This window comes from Phyllobates terribilis, unplaced genomic scaffold (assembly GCF_046119375.1).
Source record: "Phyllobates terribilis strain yellow unplaced genomic scaffold, ASM4611937v1 Scaffold_74__1_contigs__length_7073193, whole genome shotgun sequence".
Taxonomy (NCBI): domain Eukaryota; kingdom Metazoa; phylum Chordata; class Amphibia; order Anura; family Dendrobatidae; genus Phyllobates; species Phyllobates terribilis.
This window is the reverse complement of record NW_027362834.1, coordinates 4037745-4057326: the sequence shown is the minus strand read 5'-3', so window position 1 is coordinate 4057326 and position 19582 is coordinate 4037745. Positions and strand designations below refer to the sequence as shown.

The 19582-nt window shown below is 43.5% G+C and overlaps 10 non-coding genes and 3 pseudogenes across 10 annotated transcripts; all 13 read left to right on the top strand.

Annotated features, from left to right (window-relative positions):
• Positions 1-3591: 3591 nt before the first annotated feature.
• Positions 3592-3794, top strand: LOC141196330 (U2 spliceosomal RNA; annotated as a pseudogene).
• A 1116-nt stretch (positions 3795-4910) lies between these two features.
• Positions 4911-5101, top strand: LOC141195816 (U2 spliceosomal RNA). The gene has a single exon (XR_012268392.1). It is a non-coding gene; the product is annotated as a U2 spliceosomal RNA (small nuclear RNA).
• A 1123-nt stretch (positions 5102-6224) lies between these two features.
• LOC141195408 (U2 spliceosomal RNA) lies at positions 6225-6415 on the top strand. Its single transcript, XR_012268000.1, has one exon. It is a non-coding gene; the product is annotated as a U2 spliceosomal RNA (small nuclear RNA).
• Positions 6416-7536: 1121 nt separating this feature from the next.
• On the top strand, positions 7537-7727 carry LOC141196119 (U2 spliceosomal RNA). The gene has a single exon (XR_012268685.1). It is a non-coding gene; the product is annotated as a U2 spliceosomal RNA (small nuclear RNA).
• Positions 7728-8848: 1121 nt separating this feature from the next.
• LOC141196523 (U2 spliceosomal RNA) lies at positions 8849-8940 on the top strand (annotated as a pseudogene).
• Positions 8941-9734: 794 nt separating this feature from the next.
• On the top strand, positions 9735-9924 carry LOC141196338 (U2 spliceosomal RNA). Its single transcript, XR_012268884.1, has one exon. It is a non-coding gene; the product is annotated as a U2 spliceosomal RNA (small nuclear RNA).
• A 1121-nt stretch (positions 9925-11045) lies between these two features.
• Positions 11046-11236, top strand: LOC141195407 (U2 spliceosomal RNA). The gene has a single exon (XR_012267999.1). It is a non-coding gene; the product is annotated as a U2 spliceosomal RNA (small nuclear RNA).
• A 1118-nt stretch (positions 11237-12354) lies between these two features.
• LOC141195406 (U2 spliceosomal RNA) lies at positions 12355-12545 on the top strand. Its single transcript, XR_012267998.1, has one exon. It is a non-coding gene; the product is annotated as a U2 spliceosomal RNA (small nuclear RNA).
• A 1125-nt stretch (positions 12546-13670) lies between these two features.
• LOC141195405 (U2 spliceosomal RNA) lies at positions 13671-13861 on the top strand. The gene has a single exon (XR_012267997.1). It is a non-coding gene; the product is annotated as a U2 spliceosomal RNA (small nuclear RNA).
• A 1124-nt stretch (positions 13862-14985) lies between these two features.
• Positions 14986-15176, top strand: LOC141195963 (U2 spliceosomal RNA). The gene has a single exon (XR_012268534.1). It is a non-coding gene; the product is annotated as a U2 spliceosomal RNA (small nuclear RNA).
• Positions 15177-16297: 1121 nt separating this feature from the next.
• On the top strand, positions 16298-16389 carry LOC141196522 (U2 spliceosomal RNA; annotated as a pseudogene).
• A 789-nt stretch (positions 16390-17178) lies between these two features.
• LOC141196287 (U2 spliceosomal RNA) lies at positions 17179-17360 on the top strand. Its single transcript, XR_012268846.1, has one exon. It is a non-coding gene; the product is annotated as a U2 spliceosomal RNA (small nuclear RNA).
• A 1122-nt stretch (positions 17361-18482) lies between these two features.
• Positions 18483-18669, top strand: LOC141196407 (U2 spliceosomal RNA). Its single transcript, XR_012268931.1, has one exon. It is a non-coding gene; the product is annotated as a U2 spliceosomal RNA (small nuclear RNA).
• The last annotated feature ends 913 nt before the right edge of the window (positions 18670-19582 follow it).

Genomic DNA, 19582 nt, shown 5'->3' with positions numbered 1-19582 from the left:
GATAACGGTGGATTCAGAAGAGGGCGTTGGTGAAAGTCCAAGTGGTCTGATCCGTCCATCGGATAGGTAAAGTCCAGTTTTTGTTTCTTCCTAACCATTTGTTATGATGGCTGACATTAGTGGTGTTTCCCTCAATGTGAGAGGCATAGGATCCAAGACCAGAAGAGCTACTGTTTTACATTTTTTAACCTGTTTTACAGCTTCTGTTTTCTTTTTACAAGAATGTCATATCCCTCATAAGATTTCTTACAAAAAATATAAGGAAGAGTGGAAACATGGTCCATCGGTCTGGTCTGGATCAAATGCAACCGGATCAGCCGGGGTAGCTATACTTTTTAAGGGAAATGTGTCTATTGATTTTATCCAAGATATTTTACCGGGTCGTATTCTTTTAGTTAAGGCTTTTATTGATGGGACAAGATGGCAGTTTTTAAATTTTTATGGGTCACCTGATAAAAATGAAAGGGCTGATATGCTGGAAATTTTACCTTTATTTATTAACATTTCTGAACCTTTTATTCTGGCAGGTGATTTTAATTGTATTTTAAAAGGCGAAAGCCGACGCTCCGGTTCCGTGAGTAGAAATTATGACAAAACGTCTGGAATGTTAAGCAATATTATAAATGATTGTAAATTAACTGATGTGTATAAAGAATGTAACAAGGATAGCCCTATAGACGCTGGTTTCACCTGGAGCAATTCTACATGTAGCTCCAGGATAGATTTTGTTTTAGGTTCAGAAAAAATACTGCCAGTGAAATGTGAAGTTTTAACTAATATTCTCTCAGATCACAAGGTTTTATCTTTTAGAGTGAGGATTAATGGAAAGAAGAAATGTGGTAAGAAATCTTGGAAATTGAATGTGTCCCTTTTAAAAGATCCACAAATTTTATCGGATTTTATTGAGTTTTATGTAAACTGTAGAAAAAGGAAAAACCCCAATATTTCTTTTAGCTCCTGGTGGGATAGAATGAAAATAAGCATTAAAGATTTCTTTATAAAGAAAAGCATACAAAAAGCTAAAGAAAAGTTTGAGATCTATAATTTTCTTAATATCAGGTTACAGACATTGTACAAATTCAAAGACAATGGTCTGGATGTAGGTAATGATATATTGAGTCTTAAAGGAGAAATTTCAAAGTGGTTGGAACAAAAAGGAAAAGAACTGATTTTTCGTTCAAAGGTAAAACACGTAGAAGAGGATGAGACTTGTTCCAGGTATTTTTTTAAGAAAAACAAACAGGCGAAAACAATAATTGATAACATAGATGGAGATAATAATTTCAACGTTATATTGGATAAGGTAAATGTCTATTTTAATGATCTTTTTAATGTAAAAACTATAGACCATGATTTAATACACACTTTCCTGGGGGAGATCAAGTCCACCCTAGATGCTGATGCCCAAAGTTTTTTATCCCAACCTCTATGTGAGGAAGAGATTTTAGAAACCATGAAGAGTTTTAAAAATGGTAAAGTGCCGGGCCCTGATGGTATCCCCATAGAGTTTTATATAAGTTTTTATGATATTTTAAAAGATGATTTGTTTAATGTGTTTTCCGAAGTTTTTAATAATAAGGTTTTACTCAACTCATGGAAGAAAGGTGAGGTATCACTACTATACAAAAAAGGTGACAAAACGGATCTTAAAAACTGGAGGCCGATAACTCTTTTAAATAGTGATTACAAAATTATGGCTAAGATCTGTGCAAATCGGTTGAAAAAGGTGATACATAAAGTAATTCATGTAAATCAGGTATGCGGGGTACCTGGGCGTAGTATCTGGGACAATTTAAACCTGGTGAAAGATTGTATTGAAGATGTAAAAACCAGAAAGACAAAGATGTCAATCCTAGCGGTGGATTTTGAGAAAGCTTTTGACCGCGTGTCTCATTTTTATCTTTTTAAAGTTTTAGAAAAAATGGGCATTCCGGGTGGGTTTTTATTGTCTATTAAAGCTTTTTATAATGATTGTACGAGTAAGATTTTAGTTAATGGTTTTAAAGCAAAAGAGGTAGTTTTAAAATCAGGGGTGAAGCAGGGTTGCCCTTTGCCCCCCCTGCTTTTTATATGTGCTATAGAACCCCTTTTATGTACAATACGCCGGGATAAGCAAATATGTGGAGTACCCTTACCCGGAGGGAACGGTCTACAAGTTAAAGTTGTAAGCTATATGGATGATGTAGCAGTGTTTGGATGTGATGTACCTTCAATACAAAAAACGATAAGCCAAATTCAGTCTTTTTGTACAGTTTCCGGTTTTAAAATTAATCTTACTAAATGTAATATTTTAAATGTCGGGGGGATGAGTTTACATGATGTACCAATTGCAGTTACAGATTCCATCACTATTTTAGGTGTTTCTTTTAATGAATCTAATAATGGTTTTAATAGCTGGGATGCGGCAGCACAGAAAATTAATCAGAAAATCTGCATGTGGAATATGAGAAAGCTGTCAATGGAAGGTAAAGTTCTGATTGTAAAAATGGTGATATTACCTATCCTGTTATATCTTAGTTTGGTGTTCCCCCCTCCTACAAATTTGTTGAAACGAATTACAAAAGTATGTTTTACCTTTTTTTGGGGCTCAAAAATGGAGAAACTCAAAAGAGAAATTGTGACAAAGCCAAAGGTTAAAGGTGGGAAAGATTTCCCTGTTTTAGATAAGTTTCTTTTAATACAGTTTTTCTGTTTCTGTTTTAAAACCCTTTTTAAAGATAATTACCTTTCCTATTTTATGCGTTTTAACACTGGTTTTCTCATGAGAAGGTTTGGTTGGTTTGAAACGGTTTTATCCTTTCCTTATGCTTTTAACCTACCTGCACATTATGAGATTTTAAAGAAAATTATTCTTGATTTTAAATTGAATAAGAAACAGACAGGGGATCTATGTAACAGCAAGACACTACTCAAACAAATTAGTACTGATGTGACGTTGTGTGATATTGAACGTTATGATGATGACAAAACTGTACACATATGGAAAATGATTAACGCCCCTTATCTTTTTAATGTACAGAAAGACATGTCTTGGAGCTGCGCACACCACTGTCTTCCTTGCCGGGCATTCCAGTACAGAAGAGGTTTTGTGAGGTCTGCCATCTGCCCAAGAGAAGGTTGTCAAGAAGAAGAGACAGTGAAGCATCTTTTATGGACTTGTGCTTTTGCTAAAGAGTTCTGGAGAAGACTAATCCCCCTGCTGGAGAAAATGGTGGACCTCAAGGACTTTAATTTTGCATCAGTGTTATATGGTCTTCTGGAATGCCCAACAATGGACCAAAAAATAATGGCGTGGAAGATAGTGAATTGTGCCAAGATAGCGCTCTGGAATGCTAGAAATATTGCTGTTTTTAAACATGAAATGTTACCAGTAGATGATGTTTTAGCCTTTTGTAAAAGTGAAATGTACATATACTATTTATTGGACAGGAAAAAGAATGTAACATTGGCAGGCAAATGGCTTTTTAACCTATGGAATATTTGAAGTCTTGTAAAATTTGCTGTGATGGAATATTTATTTTTCTTTGAAGTCCCGAAAGTGTAATGTGGATGTAATGGTTTTATTTCTGTAATTTGTTAAATTTTAAATAAACGGTTTTTATCCCCATGTGGGGGATAGCCAAATTAAAAAAAAAAAAAAATCTGTTCTTATCAGTTTAATATCTGATACGTCCCCTATCTGGGGACCATATATTAAATGGATTTTTAGAACAGGGAGATGGAAAAAGAGCTTGCTCTGTCCACTCCACGCATTGACCTGGTATTGCAGTATCTCCAGGACCGGTGCACCCCTTCTTTAATGCAGTTTCTAAAATCAGAAAGAATTGAATTCAATGCTTTTTGTTCATTTTGCTTGTTTGTCGGATTTTGGGATGGACTCTTTGGCTTTGCTTTTCTTCTCCTCATTGGATTTTTCATGTTAAAAGTTGCAGAAGCCAGATGACAAGCTCATTTTGGTTCAACTTCAGCAACTGTGCATTGCATTGCCATGTAATGTAATGTAATGCAATGCTATCTATCTAGCTCTCCCTCTATACTTCCTTTTGGATAAACAGACATATTAGGCAAGCATTTTGGAGCTTTCACCTAAATAACTACAGGTGGTGAGATAAGCTGCACAATATAATTGACCTTTCAGTATATTGTTGCACACACACCATCTATTTAGCAAATGCCCTTGTTATCAACAGCAGCCTTTTAAACTCACCTGAGCTAACAGGTATGTGAGCTGGTTACTCTGCTGCGCTTAAAATTTCTTTTTTGGTTTGCTACAATGCCTTTTCTGAAACGTTGTCTCCCTCTGCTGGAACACTGACTTCTTTCATTTAATGCCTGCAGAATATAAAAGAGAAACCAACCCAAAAAGTTTGGTTGATTAGTCTGTGGCATTCTTTTAAACTGTTGCTTATGGCGGTCTCTGTGAGCTTCTCAGTGACATTCAGCCATCCAGGTATCCCGCCTGCAGTAGACGGAATGTGGCAATGGAACGCTGGCTGCGCGTGTCATAATAGGCTCTGAGCCTTTATATACCTGCGCACAGCAGCAGCCACCTTCAGTCTGCTGCTGGACAGCCAGCAGCAGCAGCAGGAGAGGTAATTAATCAGCAACCCTCCTGCTAAGGGTAGACAGCTGCTCGTTCCACCCCCCCCCGCCTTAATTGGTTCTCCTCCCTTCCAACGGTGTTGAGGCGGGTGGGAACAGCCGGGGGTTGAGGGTACTGTGCTAAAAGAGGTGGAGTTATGCAGATCTAAAACGCGTGGATTGCAGCAGCAGCAAGCCGAAAAGTGCAGGCATGTGAGGGATCTAGAGGTTGACAGCATGTCTTCTTAACGGGAGTCCAGGTGGCCATCTCCACAAATGGACTTTTCAGAATCCTTGGGTGGCACCGTAGTCGGAAACCAATTCTGGTTATCGCTTCTCGGCCTTTTGGCTAAGATCAAGTGTAGTATCTGTTCTTATCAGTTTAATATCTGATACGTCCCCTATCTGGGGACCATATATTAAATGGATTTTTAGAACAGGGAGATGGAAAAAGAGCTTGCTCTGTCCACTCCACGCATTGACCTGGTATTGCAGTATCTCCAGGACTGGTGCACCCCTTCTTTAATGCAGTTTCTAAAATCAGAAAGAATTGAATTCAATGCTTTTTGTTCATTTTGCTTGTTTGTCGGATTTTGGGATGGACTCTTTGGCTTTGCTTTTCTTCTCCTCATTGGATTTTTCATGTTAAAAGTTGCAGAAGCCAGATGACAAGCTCATTTTGGTTCAACTTCAGCAACTGTGCATTGCATTGCCATGTAATGTAATGTAATGCAATGCTATCTATCTAGCTCTCCCTCTATACTTCCTTTTGGATAAACAGACATATTAGGCAAGCATTTTGGAGCTTTCACCTAAATAACTACAGGTGGTGAGATAAGCTGCACAATATAATTGACCTTTCAGTATATTGTTGCACACACACCATCTATTTAGCAAATGCCCTTGTTATCAACAGCAGCCTTTTAAACTCACCTGAGCTAACAGGTATGTGAGCTGGTTACTCTGCTGGGCTTAAAATTTCTTTTTTGGTTTGCTACAATGCCTTTTCTGAAACGTTGTCTCCCTCTGCTGGAACACTGAATTCTTTCATTTAATGCCTGCAGACTATAAAAGAGAAACCAACCCAAAAAGTTTGGTTGATTAGTCTGTGGCATTCTTTTAAACTGTTGCTTATGGCGGTCTCTGTGAGCTTCTCAGTGACATTCAGCCATCCAGGTATCCCGCCTGCAGTAGACGGAATGTGGCAATGGAACGCTGGCTGCGCGTGTCATAATAGGCTCTGAGCCTTTATATACCTGCGCACAGCAGCAGCCACCTTCAGTCTGCTGCTGGACAGCCAGCAGCAGCAGCAGCAGGAGAGGTAATTAATCAGCAACCCTCCTGCTAAGGGTAGACAGCTGCTCGTTCCACCCCCCCCCCCCCGCCTTAATTGGTTCTCCTCCCTTCCAACGGTGTTGAGGCGGGTGGGAACAGCCGGGGGTTGAGGGTACTGTGCTAAAAGAGGTGGAGTTATGCAGATCTAAAACGCGTGGATTGCAGCAGCAGCAAGCCGAAAAGTGCAGGCATGTGAGGGATCTAGAGGTTGACAGCATGTCTTCTTAACGGGAGTCCAGGTGGCCATCTCCACAAATGGACTTTTCAGAATCCTTGGGTGGCACCGTAGTCGGAAAGCAATTCTGGTTATCGCTTCTCGGCCTTTTGGCTAAGATCAAGTGTAGTATCTGTTCTTATCAGTTTAATATCTGATACGTCCCCTATCTGGGGACCATATATTAAATGGATTTTTAGAACAGGGAGATGGAAAAAGAGCTTGCTCTGTCCACTCCACGCATTGACCTGGTATTGCAGTATCTCCAGGACCGGTGCACCCCTTCTTTAATGCAGTTTCTAAAATCAGAAAGAATTGAATTCAATGCTTTTTGTTCATTTTGCTTGTTTGTCGGATTTTGGGATGGACTCTTTGGCTTTGCTTTTCTTCTCCTCATTGGATTTTTCATGTTAAAAGTTGCAGAAGCCAGATGACAAGCTCATTTTGGTTCAACTTCAGCAACTGTGCATTGCATTGCCATGTAATGTAATGTAATGCAATGCTATCTATCTAGCTCTCCCTCTATACTTCCTTTTGGATAAACAGACATATTAGGCAAGCATTTTGGAGCTTTCACCTAAATAACTACAGGTGGTGAGATAAGCTGCACAATATAATTGACCTTTCAGTATATTGTTGCACACACACCATCTATTTAGCAAATGCCCTTGTTATCAACAGCAGCCTTTTAAACTCACCTGAGCTAACAGGTATGTGAGCTGGTTACTCTGCTGCGCTTAAAATTTCTTTTTTGGTTTGCTACAATGCCTTTTCTGAAACGTTGTCTCCCTCTGCTGGAACACTGACTTCTTTCATTTAATGCCTGCAGACTATAAAAGAGAAACCAACCCAAAAAGTTTGGTTGATTAGTCTGTGGCATTCTTTTAAACTGTTGCTTATGGCGGTCTCTGTGAGCTTCTCAGTGACATTCAGCCATCCAGGTATCCCGCCTGCAGTAGACGGAATGTGGCAATGGAACGCTGGCTGCGCGTGTCATAATAGGCTCTGAGCCTTTATATACCTGCGCACAGCAGCAGCCACCTTCAGTCTGCTGCTGGACAGCCAGCAGCAGCAGCAGCAGGAGAGGTAATTAATCAGCAACCCTCCTGCTAAGGGTAGACAGCTGCTCGTTCCACCCCCCCCCCCGCCTTAATTGGTTCTCCTCCCTTCCAACGGTGTTGAGGCGGGTGGGAACAGCCGGGGGTTGAGGGTACTGTGCTAAAAGAGGTGGAGTTATGCAGATCTAAAATGCGTGGATTGCAGCAGCAGCAAGCCGAAAAGTGCAGGCATGTGAGGGATCTAGAGGTTGACAGCATGTCTTCTTAACGGGAGTCCAGGTGGCCATCTCCACAAATGGACTTTTCAGAATCCTTGGGTGGCACCGTAGTCGGAAACCAATTCTGGTTATCGCTTCTCAGCCTTTTGGCTAAGATCAAGTGTAGTATCTGTTCTTATCAGTTTAATATCTGATACGTCCCCTATCTGAGGACCATATATTAAATGGATTTTTAGAACAGGGAGATGGAAAAAGAGCTTGCTCTGTCCACTCCACGCATTGACCTGGTATTGCAGTATCTCCAGGACCGGTGCACCCCTTCTTTAATGCAGTTTCTAAAATCAGAAAGAATTGAATTCAATGCTTTTTGTTCATTTTGCTTGTTTGTCGGATTTTGGGATGGACTCTTTGGCTTTGCTTTTCTTCTCCTCATTGGATTTTTCATGTTAAAGTTGCAGAAGCCAGATGACAAGCTCATTTTGGTTCAACTTCAGCAACTGTGCATTGCATTGCCATGTAATGTAATGTAATGCAATGCTATCTATCTAGCTCTCCCTCTATACTTCCTTTTGGATAAACAGACATATTAGGCAAGCATTTTGGAGCTTTCACCTAAATAACTACAGGTGGTGAGATAAGCTGCACAATATAATTGACCTTTCAGTATATTGTTGCACACACACCATCTATTTAGCAAATGCCCTTGTTATCAACAGCAGCCTTTTAAACTCACCTGAGCTAACAGGTATGTGAGCTGGTTACTCTGCTGCGCTTAAAATTTCTTTTTTGGTTTGCTACAATGCCTTTTCTGAAACGTTGTCTCCCTCTGCTGGAACACTGACTTCTTTCATTTAATGCCTGCAGACTATAAAAGAGAAACCAACCCAAAAAGTTTGGTTGATTAGTCTGTGGCATTCTTTTAAACTGTTGCTTATGGCGGTCTCTGTGAGCTTCTCAGTGACATTCAGCCATCCAGGTATCCCGCCTGCAGTAGACGGAATGTGGCAATGGAACGTTGGCTGCGCGTGTCATAATAGGCTCTGAGCCTTTATATACCTGCGCACAGCAGCAGCCACCTTCAGTCTGCTGCTGGACAGCCAGCAGCAGCAGCAGCAGGAGAGGTAATTAATCAGCAACCCTCCTGCTAAGGGTAGACAGCTGCTCGTTCCACCCCCCCCCCCCGCCTTAATTGGTTCTCCTCCCTTCCAACGGTGTTGAGGCGGGTGGGAACAGCCGGGGGTTGAGGGTACTGTGCTAAAAGAGGTGGAGTTATGCAGATCTAAAACGCGTGGATTGCAGCAGCAGCAAGCCGAAAAGTGCAGGCATGTGAGGGATCTAGAGGTTGACAGCATGTCTTCTTAACGGGAGTCCAGGTGGCCATCTCCACAAATGGACTTTTCAGAATCCTTGGGTGGCACCGTAGTCGGAAACCAATTCTGGTTATCGCTTCTCGGCCTTTTGGCTAAGATCAAGTGTAGTATCTTTCGAAAAGGCGGTTTTGGATGTTGGCCGCCCTAGTAGATTGATACATTATGCACACTGGGGTTTAGGCGCTTGTTAGTACGCCAGGTGGCTAATATAGTCATCTGGTGGAAAGCATGGCCCCCCAGGATCGACGCCATTGGGCCGGGGAAGATCGAAAGCCCGAAGTGTGAAGTGCCCCAGGAGTGGTGACCCTGGGGTGCCTTAACTCACTGGGATTGGGAACCCCACTTGAGTTTATGGCACATTTGCACAAGCACTTCAAATTTTCTTTCTTCGCACACACCCTTATTCCGGGCCTTCTGGCCTTAGGATGGGGAATTTTTCAATTCCCGGTCGGAGGTCCGGGCAGTATTATACTGTGAAACCTTCACTATTTATTTAATTTCTTTGTCACTGTGTGTCCACTTATTCACGTGTGTCACGTCCTACTAGGATTTTGTCGGGATGCGGTTCCCTTACGGGTTCCTCTCTTGGCAGGTCTAGGGGGGGAGTGTGTGGCCATCAGGTTCCGCTCCCCCCTGAACCCCCCTGGCTCTCCTCTTTCGGGAGGAGAGCGTTGTTGGCTCCCCTCTTCCGGGAGGGGAGCACAGTCTTTGGCTCCCAGTGCCTTGCTCGGGTGAGAACTCGGGCAGGTGCTGGGGGTAAGATTGGGTCGCCTCTGGCTTCGGCTGGAGGTGGCTTTTTGTCCCTGTTCCTCGCTGTGGCCTTTTGGCTCGGAGGGACAGGGAATGGTTTGGGGGACCCTTCTCCTTTTGGAGAGGGTTTCAAGAAGACCAGCATCCTAGTGCACTTTTTTTGTGGCACTTGTCACTTTTTTAAGCGCACTCGGGTTTTGTACACGAATTCGGGCTTTCAAAAAAAAGAAAAAAAAAGAAAAAAATCTGTTCTTATCAGTTTAATATCTGATACGTCCCCTATCTGGGGACAACATATTAAATGGATTTTTAGAACAGGGAGATGGAAAAAGAGCTTGCTCTGTCCACTCCACGCATTGACCTGGTATTGCAGTATCTCCAGGACCGGTGCACCCCTTCTTTAATGCAGTTTCTAAAATCAGAAAGAATTGAATTCAATGCTTTTTGTTCATTTTGCTTGTTTGTCGGATTTTGGGATGGACTCTTTGGCTTTGCTTTTCTTCTCCTCATTGGATTTTTCATGTTAAAAGTTGCAGAAGCCAGATGACAAGCTCATTTTGGTTCAACTTCAGCAACTGTGCATTGCATTGCCATGTAATGTAATGTAATGCAATGCTATCTATCTAGCTCTCCCTCTATACTTCCTTTTGGATAAACAGACATATTAGGCAAGCATTTTGGAGCTTTCACCTAAATAACTACAGGTGGTGAGATAAGCTGCACAATATAATTGACCTTTCAGTATATTGTTGCACACACACCATCTATTTAGCAAATGCCCTTGTTATCAACAGCAGCCTTTTAAACTCACCTGAGCTAACAGGTATGTGAGCTGGTTACTCTGCTGCGCTTAAAATTTCTTTTTTGGTTTGCTACAATGCCTTTTCTGAAACGTTGTCTCCCTCTGCTGGAACACTGACTTCTTTCATTTAATGCCTGCAGAATATAAAAGAGAAACCAACCCAAAAAGTTTGGTTGATTAGTCTGTGGCATTCTTTTAAACTGTTGCTTATGGCGGTCTCTGTGAGCTTCTCAGTGACATTCAGCCATCCAGGTATCCCGCCTGCAGTAGACGGAATGTGGCAATGGAACGCTGGCTGCGCGTGTCATAATAGGCTCTGAGCCTTTATATACCTGCGCACAGCAGCAGCCACCTTCAGTCTGCTGCTGGACAGCCAGCAGCAGCAGCAGCAGGAGAGGTAATTAATCAGCAACCCTCCTGCTAAGGGTAGACAGCTGCTCGTTCCACCCCCCCCCCCGCCTTAATTGGTTCTCCTCCCTTCCAACGGTGTTGAGGCGGGTGGGAACAGCCGGGGGTTGGGGGTACTGTGCTAAAAGAGGTGGAGTTATGCAGATCTAAAACGCGTGGATTGCAGCAGCAGCAAGCCGAAAAGTGCAGGCATGTGAGGGATCTAGAGGTTGACAGCATGTCTTCTTAACGGGAGTCCAGGTGGCCATCTCCACAAATGGACTTTTCAGAATCCTTGGGTGGCACCGTAGTCGGAAACCAATTCTGGTTATCGCTTCTCGGCCTTTTGGCTAAGATCAAGTGTAGTATCTGTTCTTATCAGTTTAATATCTGATACGTCCCCTATCTGGGGACCATATATTAAATGGATTTTTAGAACAGGGAGATGGAAAAAGAGCTTGCTCTGTCCACTCCACGCATTGACCTGGTATTGCAGTATCTCCAGGACCGGTGCACCCCTTCTTTAATGCAGTTTTTAAAATCAGAAAGAATTGAATTCAATGCTTTTTGTTCATTTTGCTTGTTTGTCGGATTTTGGGATGGACTCTTTGGCTTTGCTTTTCTTCTCCTCATTGGATTTTTCATGTTAAAAGTTGCAGAAGCCAGATGACAAGCTCATTTTGGTTCAACTTCAGCAACTGTGCATTGCATTGCCATGTAATGTAATGTAATGCAATGCTATCTATCTAGCTCTCCCTCTATACTTCCTTTTGGATAAACAGACATATTAGGCAAGCATTTTGGAGCTTTCACCTAAATAACTACAGGTGGTGAGATAAGCTGCACAATATAATTGACCTTTCAGTATATTGTTGCACACACACCATCTATTTAGCAAATGCCCTTGTTATCAACAGCAGCCTTTTAAACTCACCTGAGCTAACAGGTATGTGAGCTGGTTACTCTGCTGCGCTTAAAATTTCTTTTTTGGTTTGCTACAATGCCTTTTCTGAAACGTTGTCTCCCTCTGCTGGAACACTGACTTCTTTCATTTAATGCCTGCAGACTATAAAAGAGAAACCAACCCAAAAAGTTTGGTTGATTAGTCTGTGGCATTCTTTTAAACTGTTGCTTATGGCGGTCTCTGTGAGCTTCTCAGTGACATTCAGCCATCCAGGTATCCCGCCTGCAGTAGACGGAATGTGGCAATGGAACGCTGGCTGCGCGTGTCATAATAGGCTCTGAGCCTTTATATACCTGCGCACAGCAGCAGCCACCTTCAGTCTGCTGCTGGACAGCCAGCAGCAGCAGGAGAGGTAATTAATCAGCAACCCTCCTGCTAAGGGTAGACAGCTGCTCGTTCCACCCCCCCCCCCCCCGCCTTAATTGGTTCTCCTCCCTTCCAACGGTGTTGAGGCGGGTGGGAACAGCCGGGGGTTGAGGGTACTGTGCTAAAAGAGGTGGAGTTATGCAGATCTAAAACGCGTGGATTGCAGCAGCAGCAAGCCGAAAAGTGCAGGCATGTGAGGGATCTAGAGGTTGACAGCATGTCTTCTTAACGGGAGTCCAGGTGGCCATCTCCACAAATGGACTTTTCAGAATCCTTGGGTGGCACCGTAGTCGGAAACCAATTCTGGTTATCGCTTCTCGGCCTTTTGGCTAAGATCAAGTGTAGTATCTGTTCTTATCAGTTTAATATCTGATACGTCCCCTATCTGGGGACCATATATTAAATGGATTTTTAGAACAGGGAGATGGAAAAAGAGCTTGCTCTGTCCACTCCACGCATTGACCTGGTATTGCAGTATCTCCAGGACCGGTGCACCCCTTCTTTAATGCAGTTTCTAAAATCAGAAAGAATTGAATTCAATGCTTTTTGTTCATTTTGCTTGTTTGTCGGATTTTGGGATGGACTCTTTGGCTTTGCTTTTCTTCTCCTCATTGGATTTTTCATGTTAAAAGTTGCAGAAGCCAGATGACAAGCTCATTTTGGTTCAACTTCAGCAACTGTGCATTGCATTGCCATGTAATGTAATGTAATGCAATGCTATCTATCTAGCTCTCCCTCTATACTTCCTTTTGGATAAACAGACATATTAGGCAAGCATTTTGGAGCTTTCACCTAAATAACTACAGGTGGTGAGATAAGCTGCACAATATAATTGACCTTTCAGTATATTGTTGCACACACACCATCTATTTAGCAAATGCCCTTGTTATCAACAGCAGCCTTTTAAACTCACCTGAGCTAACAGGTATGTGAGCTGGTTACTCTGCTGCGCTTAAAATTTCTTTTTTGGTTTGCTACAATGCCTTTTCTGAAACGTTGTCTCCCTCTGCTGGAACACTGACTTCTTTCATTTAATGCCTGCAGACTATAAAAGAGAAACCAACCCAAAAAGTTTGGTTGATTAGTCTGTGGCATTCTTTTAAACTGTTGCTTATGGCGGTCTCTGTGAGCTTCTCAGTGACATTCAGCCATCCAGGTATCCCGCCTGCAGTAGACGGAATGTGGCAATGGAACGCTGGCTGCGCGTGTCATAATAGGCTCTGAGCCTTTATATACCTGCGCACAGCAGCAGCCACCTTCAGTCTGCTGCTGGACAGCCAGCAGCAGCAGCAGCAGGAGAGGTAATTAATCAGCAACCCTCCTGCTAAGGGTAGACAGCTGCTCGTTCCACCCCCCCCCCCCCCCGCCTTAATTGGTTCTCCTCCCTTCCAACGGTGTTGAGGCGGGTGGGAACAGCCGGGGGTTGAGGGTACTGTGCTAAAAGAGGTGGAGTTATGCAGATCTAAAACGCGTGGATTGCAGCAGCAGCAAGCCGAAAAGTGCAGGCATGTGAGGGATCTAGAGGTTGACAGCATGTCTTCTTAACGGGAGTCCAGGTGGCCATCTCCACAAATGGACTTTTCAGAATCCTTGGGTGGCACCGTAGTCGGAAACCAATTCTGGTTATCGCTTCTCGGCCTTTTGGCTAAGATCAAGTGTAGTATCTGTTCTTATCAGTTTAATATCTGATACGTCCCCTATCTGGGGACCATATATTAAATGGATTTTTAGAACAGGGAGATGGAAAAAGAGCTTGCTCTGTCCACTCCACGCATTGACCTGGTATTGCAGTATCTCCAGGACCGGTGCACCCCTTCTTTAATGCAGTTTCTAAAATCAGAAAGAATTGAATTCAATGCTTTTTGTTCATTTTGCTTGTTTGTCGGATTTTGGGATGGACTCTTTGGCTTTGCTTTTCTTCTCCTCATTGGATTTTTCATGTTAAAAGTTGCAGAAGCCAGATGACAAGCTCATTTTGGTTCAACTTCAGCAACTGTGCATTGCATTGCCATGTAATGTAATGTAATGCAATGCTATCTATCTAGCTCTCCCTCTATACTTCCTTTTGGATAAACAGACATATTAGGCAAGCATTTTGGAGCTTTCACCTAAATAACTACAGGTGGTGAGATAAGCTGCACAATATAATTGACCTTTCAGTATATTGTTGCACACACACCATCTATTTAGCAAATGCCCTTGTTATCAACAGCAGCCTTTTAAACTCACCTGAGCTAACAGGTATGTGAGCTGGTTACTCTGCTGCGCTTAAAATTTCTTTTTTGGTTTGCTACAATGCCTTTTCTGAAACGTTGTCTCCCTCTGCTGGAACACTGACTTCTTTCATTTAATGCCTGCAGACTATAAAAGAGAAACCAACCCAAATAGTTTGGTTGATTAGTCTGTGGCATTCTTTTAAACTGTTGCTTATGGCGGTCTCTGTGAGCTTCTCAGTGACATTCAGCCATCCAGGTATCCCGCCTGCAGTAGACGGAATGTGGCAATGGAACGCTGGCTGCGCGTGTCATAATAGGCTCTGAGCCTTTATATACCTGCGCACAGCAGCAGCCACCTTCAGTCTGCTGCTGGACAGCCAGCAGCAGCAGCAGCAGGAGAGGTAATTAATCAGCAACCCTCCTGCTAAGGGTAGACAGCTGCTCGTTCCACCCCCCCCCCCCCCGCCTTAATTGGTTCTCCTCCCTTCCAACGGTGTTGAGGCGGGTGGGAACAGCCGGGGGTTGAGGGTACTGTGCTAAAAGAGGTGGAGTTATGCAGATCTAAAACGCGTGGATTGCAGCAGCAGCAAGCCGAAAAGTGCAGGCATGTGAGGGATCTAGAGGTTGACAGCATGTCTTCTTAACGGGAGTCCAGGTGGCCATCTCCACAAATGGACTTTTCAGAATCCTTGGGTGGCACCGTAGTCGGAAACCAATTCTGGTTATCGCTTCTCGGCCTTTTGGCTAAGATCAAGTGTAGTATCTGTTCTTATTAGTTTAATATCTGATACGTCCCCTATCTGGGGACCATATATTAAATGGATTTTTAGAACAGGGAGATGGAAAAAGAGCTTGCTCTGTCCACTCCACGCATTGACCTGGTATTGCAGTATCTCCAGGACCGGTGCACCCCTTCTTTAATGCAGTTTCTAAAATCAGAAAGAATTGAATTCAATGCTTTTTGTTCATTTTGCTTGTTTGTCGGATTTTGGGATGGACTCTTTGGCTTTGCTTTTCTTCTCCTCATTGGATTTTTCATGTTAAAAGTTGCAGAAGCCAGATGACAAGCTCATTTTGGTTCAACTTCAGCAACTGTGCATTGCATTGCCATGTAATGTAATGTAATGCAATGCTATCTATCTAGCTCTCCCTCTATACTTCCTTTTGGATAAACAGACATATTAGGCAAGCATTTTGGAGCTTTCACCTAAATAACTACAGGTGGTGAGATAAGCTGCACAATATAATTGACCTTTCAGTATATTGTTGCACACACACCATCTATTTAGCAAATGCCCTTGTTATCAACAGCAGCCTTTTAAACTCACCTGAGCTAACAGGTATGTGAGCTGGTTACTCTGCTGCGCTTAAAATTTCTTTTTTGGTTTGCTACAATGCCTTTTCTGAAACGTTGTCTCCCTCTGCTGGAACACTGACTTCTTTCATTTAATGCCTGCAGACTATAAAAGAGAAACCAACCCAAAAAGTTAGGTTGATTAGTCTGTGGCATTCTTTTAAACTGTTGCTTATGGCGGTCTCTGTGAGCTTCTCAGTGACATTCAGCCATCCAGGTATCCCGCCTGCAGTAGACGGAATGTGGCAATGGAACGCTGGCTGCGCGTGTCATAATAGGCTCTGAGCCTTTATATACCTGCGCACAGCAGCAGCCACCTTCAGTCTGCTGCTGGACAGCCAGCAGCAGCAGCAGCAGGAGAGGTAATTAATCAGCAACCCTCCTGCTAAGGGTAGACAGCTGCTCGTTCCACCCCCCCCCCCGCCTTAATTGGTTCTCCTCCCTTCCAACGGTGTTGAGGCGGGTGGGAACAGCCGGGGGTTGAGGGTACTGTGCTAAAAGAGGTGGAGTTATGCAGATCTAAAACGCGTGGATTGCAGCAGCAGCAAGCCGAAAAGTGCAGGCATGTGAGGGATCTAGAGGTTGACAGCATGTCTTCTTAACGGGAGTCCAGGTGGCCATCTGCACAAATGGACTTTTCAGAATCCTTGGGTGGCACCGTAGTCGGAAACCAATTCTGGTTATCGCTTCTCGGCCTTTTGGCTAAGATCAAGTGTAGTATCTTTCGAAAAGGCGGTTTTGGATGTTGGCCGCCCTAGTAGATTGATACATTATGCACACTGGGGTTTAGGCGCTTGTTAGTACGCCAGGTGGCTAATATAGTCATCTGGTGGAAAGCATGGCCCCCCAGGATCGACGCCATTGGGCCGGGGAAGATCGAAAGCCCGAAGTGTGAAGTGCCCCAGGAGTGGTGACCCTGGGGTGCCTTAACTCACTGGGATTGGGAACCCCACTTGAGTTTATGGCACATTTGCACAAGCACTTCAAATTTTCTTTCTTCGCACACACCCTTATTCCGGGCCTTCTGGCCTTAGGATGGGGAATTTTTCAATTCCCGGTCGAAGGTCCGGGCAGTATTATACTGTGAAACCTTCACTATTTATTTAATTTCTTTGTCACTGTGTGTCCACTTATTCACGTGTGTCACGTCCTACTAGGATTTTGTCGGGATGCGGTTCCCTTACGGGTTCCTCTCTTGGCAGGTCTAGGGGGGGAGTGTGTGGCCATCAGGTTCCGCTCCCCCCTGAACCCCCCTGGCTCTCCTCTTTCGGGAGGAGAGCATTGTTGGCTCCCCTCTTCCGGGAGGGGAGCACAGTCTTTGGCTCCCAGTGCCTTGCTCGGGTGAGAACTCGGGCAGGTGCTGGGGGTAAGATTGGGTCGCCTCTGGCTTCGGCTGGAGGTGGCTTTTTGTCCCTGTTCCTCGCTGTGGCCTTTTGGCTCGGAGGGACGGGGAATGGTTTGGGGGACCCTTTTCCTTTTGGAGAGGGTTTCAAGAAGACCAGCATCCTAGTGCACTTTTTTTGTGGCACTTGTCACTTTTTTAAGCGCACTCGGGTTTTGTACACGAATTCGGGCTTTCGATAAAAAAAAAATCTGTTCTTATCAGTTTAATATCTGATACGTCCCCTATCTGGGGACCATATATTAAATGGATTTTTAGAACAGGGAGATGGAAAAAGAGCTTGCTCTGTCCACTCCACGCATTGACCTGGTATTGCAGTATCTCCAGGACCGGTGCACCCCTTCTTTAATGCAGTTTCTAAAATCAGAAAGAATTGAATTCAATGCTTTTTGTTCATTTTGCTTGTTTGTCGGATTTTGGGATGGACTCTTTGGCTTTGCTTTTCTTCTCCTCATTGGATTTTTCATGTTAAAAGTTGCAGAAGCCAGTTGACAAGCTCATTTTGGTTCAACTTCAGCAACTGTGCATTGCATTGCCATGTAATGTAATGTAATGCAATGCTATCTATCTAGCTCTCCCTCTATACTTCCTTTTGGATAAACAGACATATTAGGCAAGCATTTTGGAGCTTTCACCTAAATAACTACAGGTGGTGAGATAAGCTGCACAATATAATTGACCTTTCAGTATATTGTTGCACACACACCATCTATTTAGCAAATGCCCTTGTTATCAACAGCAGCCTTTTAAACTCACCTGAGCTAACAGGTATGTGAGCTGGTTACTCTGCTGCGCTTAAAATTTCTTTTTTGGTTTGCTACAATGCCTTTTCTGAAACGTTGTCTCCCTCTGCTGGAACACTGACTTCTTTCATTTAATGCCTGCAGACTATAAAAGAGAAACCAACCCAAAAAGTTTGGTTGATTAGTCTGTGGCATTCTTTTAAACTGTTGCTTATGGCGGTCTCTGTGAGCTTCTCAGTGACATTCAGCCATCCAGGTATCCCGCCTGCAGTAGACGGAATGTGGCAATGGAACGCTGGCTGCGCGTGTCATAATAGGCTCTGAGCCTTTATATACCTGCGCACAGCAGCAGCCACCTTCAGTCTGCTGCTGGACAGCTAGCAGCAGCAGCAGCAGGAGAGGTAATTAATCAGCAACCCTCCTGCTAAGGGTAGACAGCTGCTCGTTCCACCCCCCCCCCCCGCCTTAATTGGTTCTCCTCCCTTCCAACGGTGTTGAGGCGGGTGGGAACAGCCGGGGGTTGAGGGTACTGTGCTAAAAGAGGTGGAGTTATGCAGATCTAAAACGCGTGGATTGCAGCAGCAGCAAGCCGAAAAGTGCAGGCATGTGAGGGATCTAGAGGTTGACAGCATGTCTTCTTAACGGGAGTCCAGGTGGCCATCTCCACAAATGGACTTTTCAGAATCCTTGGGTGGCACCGTAGTCGGAAACCAATTCTGGTTATCGCTTCTCGGCCTTTTGGCTAAGATCAAGTGTAGTATCTGTTCTTATCAGTTTAATATCTGATTAGAGATGAGCGGTGTTCGACTAGAACTGTTCGCCAATCTCAAATTCGAGCTGTTTTGGGCGGTGTTCGAGTTGTTCCACGAACCCGAACGATTTGCAAAAAATTCGGCTGTTCGAGGTTATGTTCGATAACTGTTCGTGCACCAAAAGCGTGTCCTGCATGTCTGGCGCTATTTAGAGCACCAATCATGCAGGGATTGTCTGCCACTCACTGTAATGCCGCAGCCATGGTGGTTGTGGCATTACAGTGATTGCCCAAATCGATGGGAACAGTGCCAACAGTGAAACATGAAAAGCCGGCAATTCATCAGCGGCATACACCGGTACCCGACAATTTAGAACCGAAAGAATAGAGCTTCACACATAGATTAGATAGATATAAACATGTCAGTCACATATATATGAAGTACAGTGACAGTGTTGCTTACTGTACTTGTCATTTAGCGTAAAGGATTTATCAAAAAAAATAATAGTGTTTTCATGCACCGTCTCTTTAAAAAAGCCGGCCGGCAATTCAGCAGCGGTACCCGACAATTTAGAATAGAAAGAATAGAGAATCACACATAGATTAGATAGATAGAAACATGTCAGCCACATATATATGAAGTACAGTGACAGTGTTGCTTACTGTACTTGTCATTTAGCGTAAAGGATTTATCAAAAAAAATTATAGTGTTTTCATGCACCGTCTCTTTAAAAAAGCCGGCGGGCAATTCAGCAGCGGTACCCGACAATTTATAACAGACAGAATAGAGCTTCACACATAGATTAGATAGATAGAAACATGTCAGCCACATATATATGAAGTACAGTGACAGTGTTGCTTACTGTACTTGTCATTTAGTGTAAAGGATTTATCAAAAAAAATAATAGTGTTTTCATGCACCGTCTCTTTAAAAAAGCCGGCCGGCAATTCAGCAGCGGTACCCGACAATTTAGAATAGAAAGAATAGAGAATCACACATAGATTAGATAGATAGAAACATGTCAGCCACATATATATGAAGTACAGTGACAGTGTTGCTTACTGTACTTG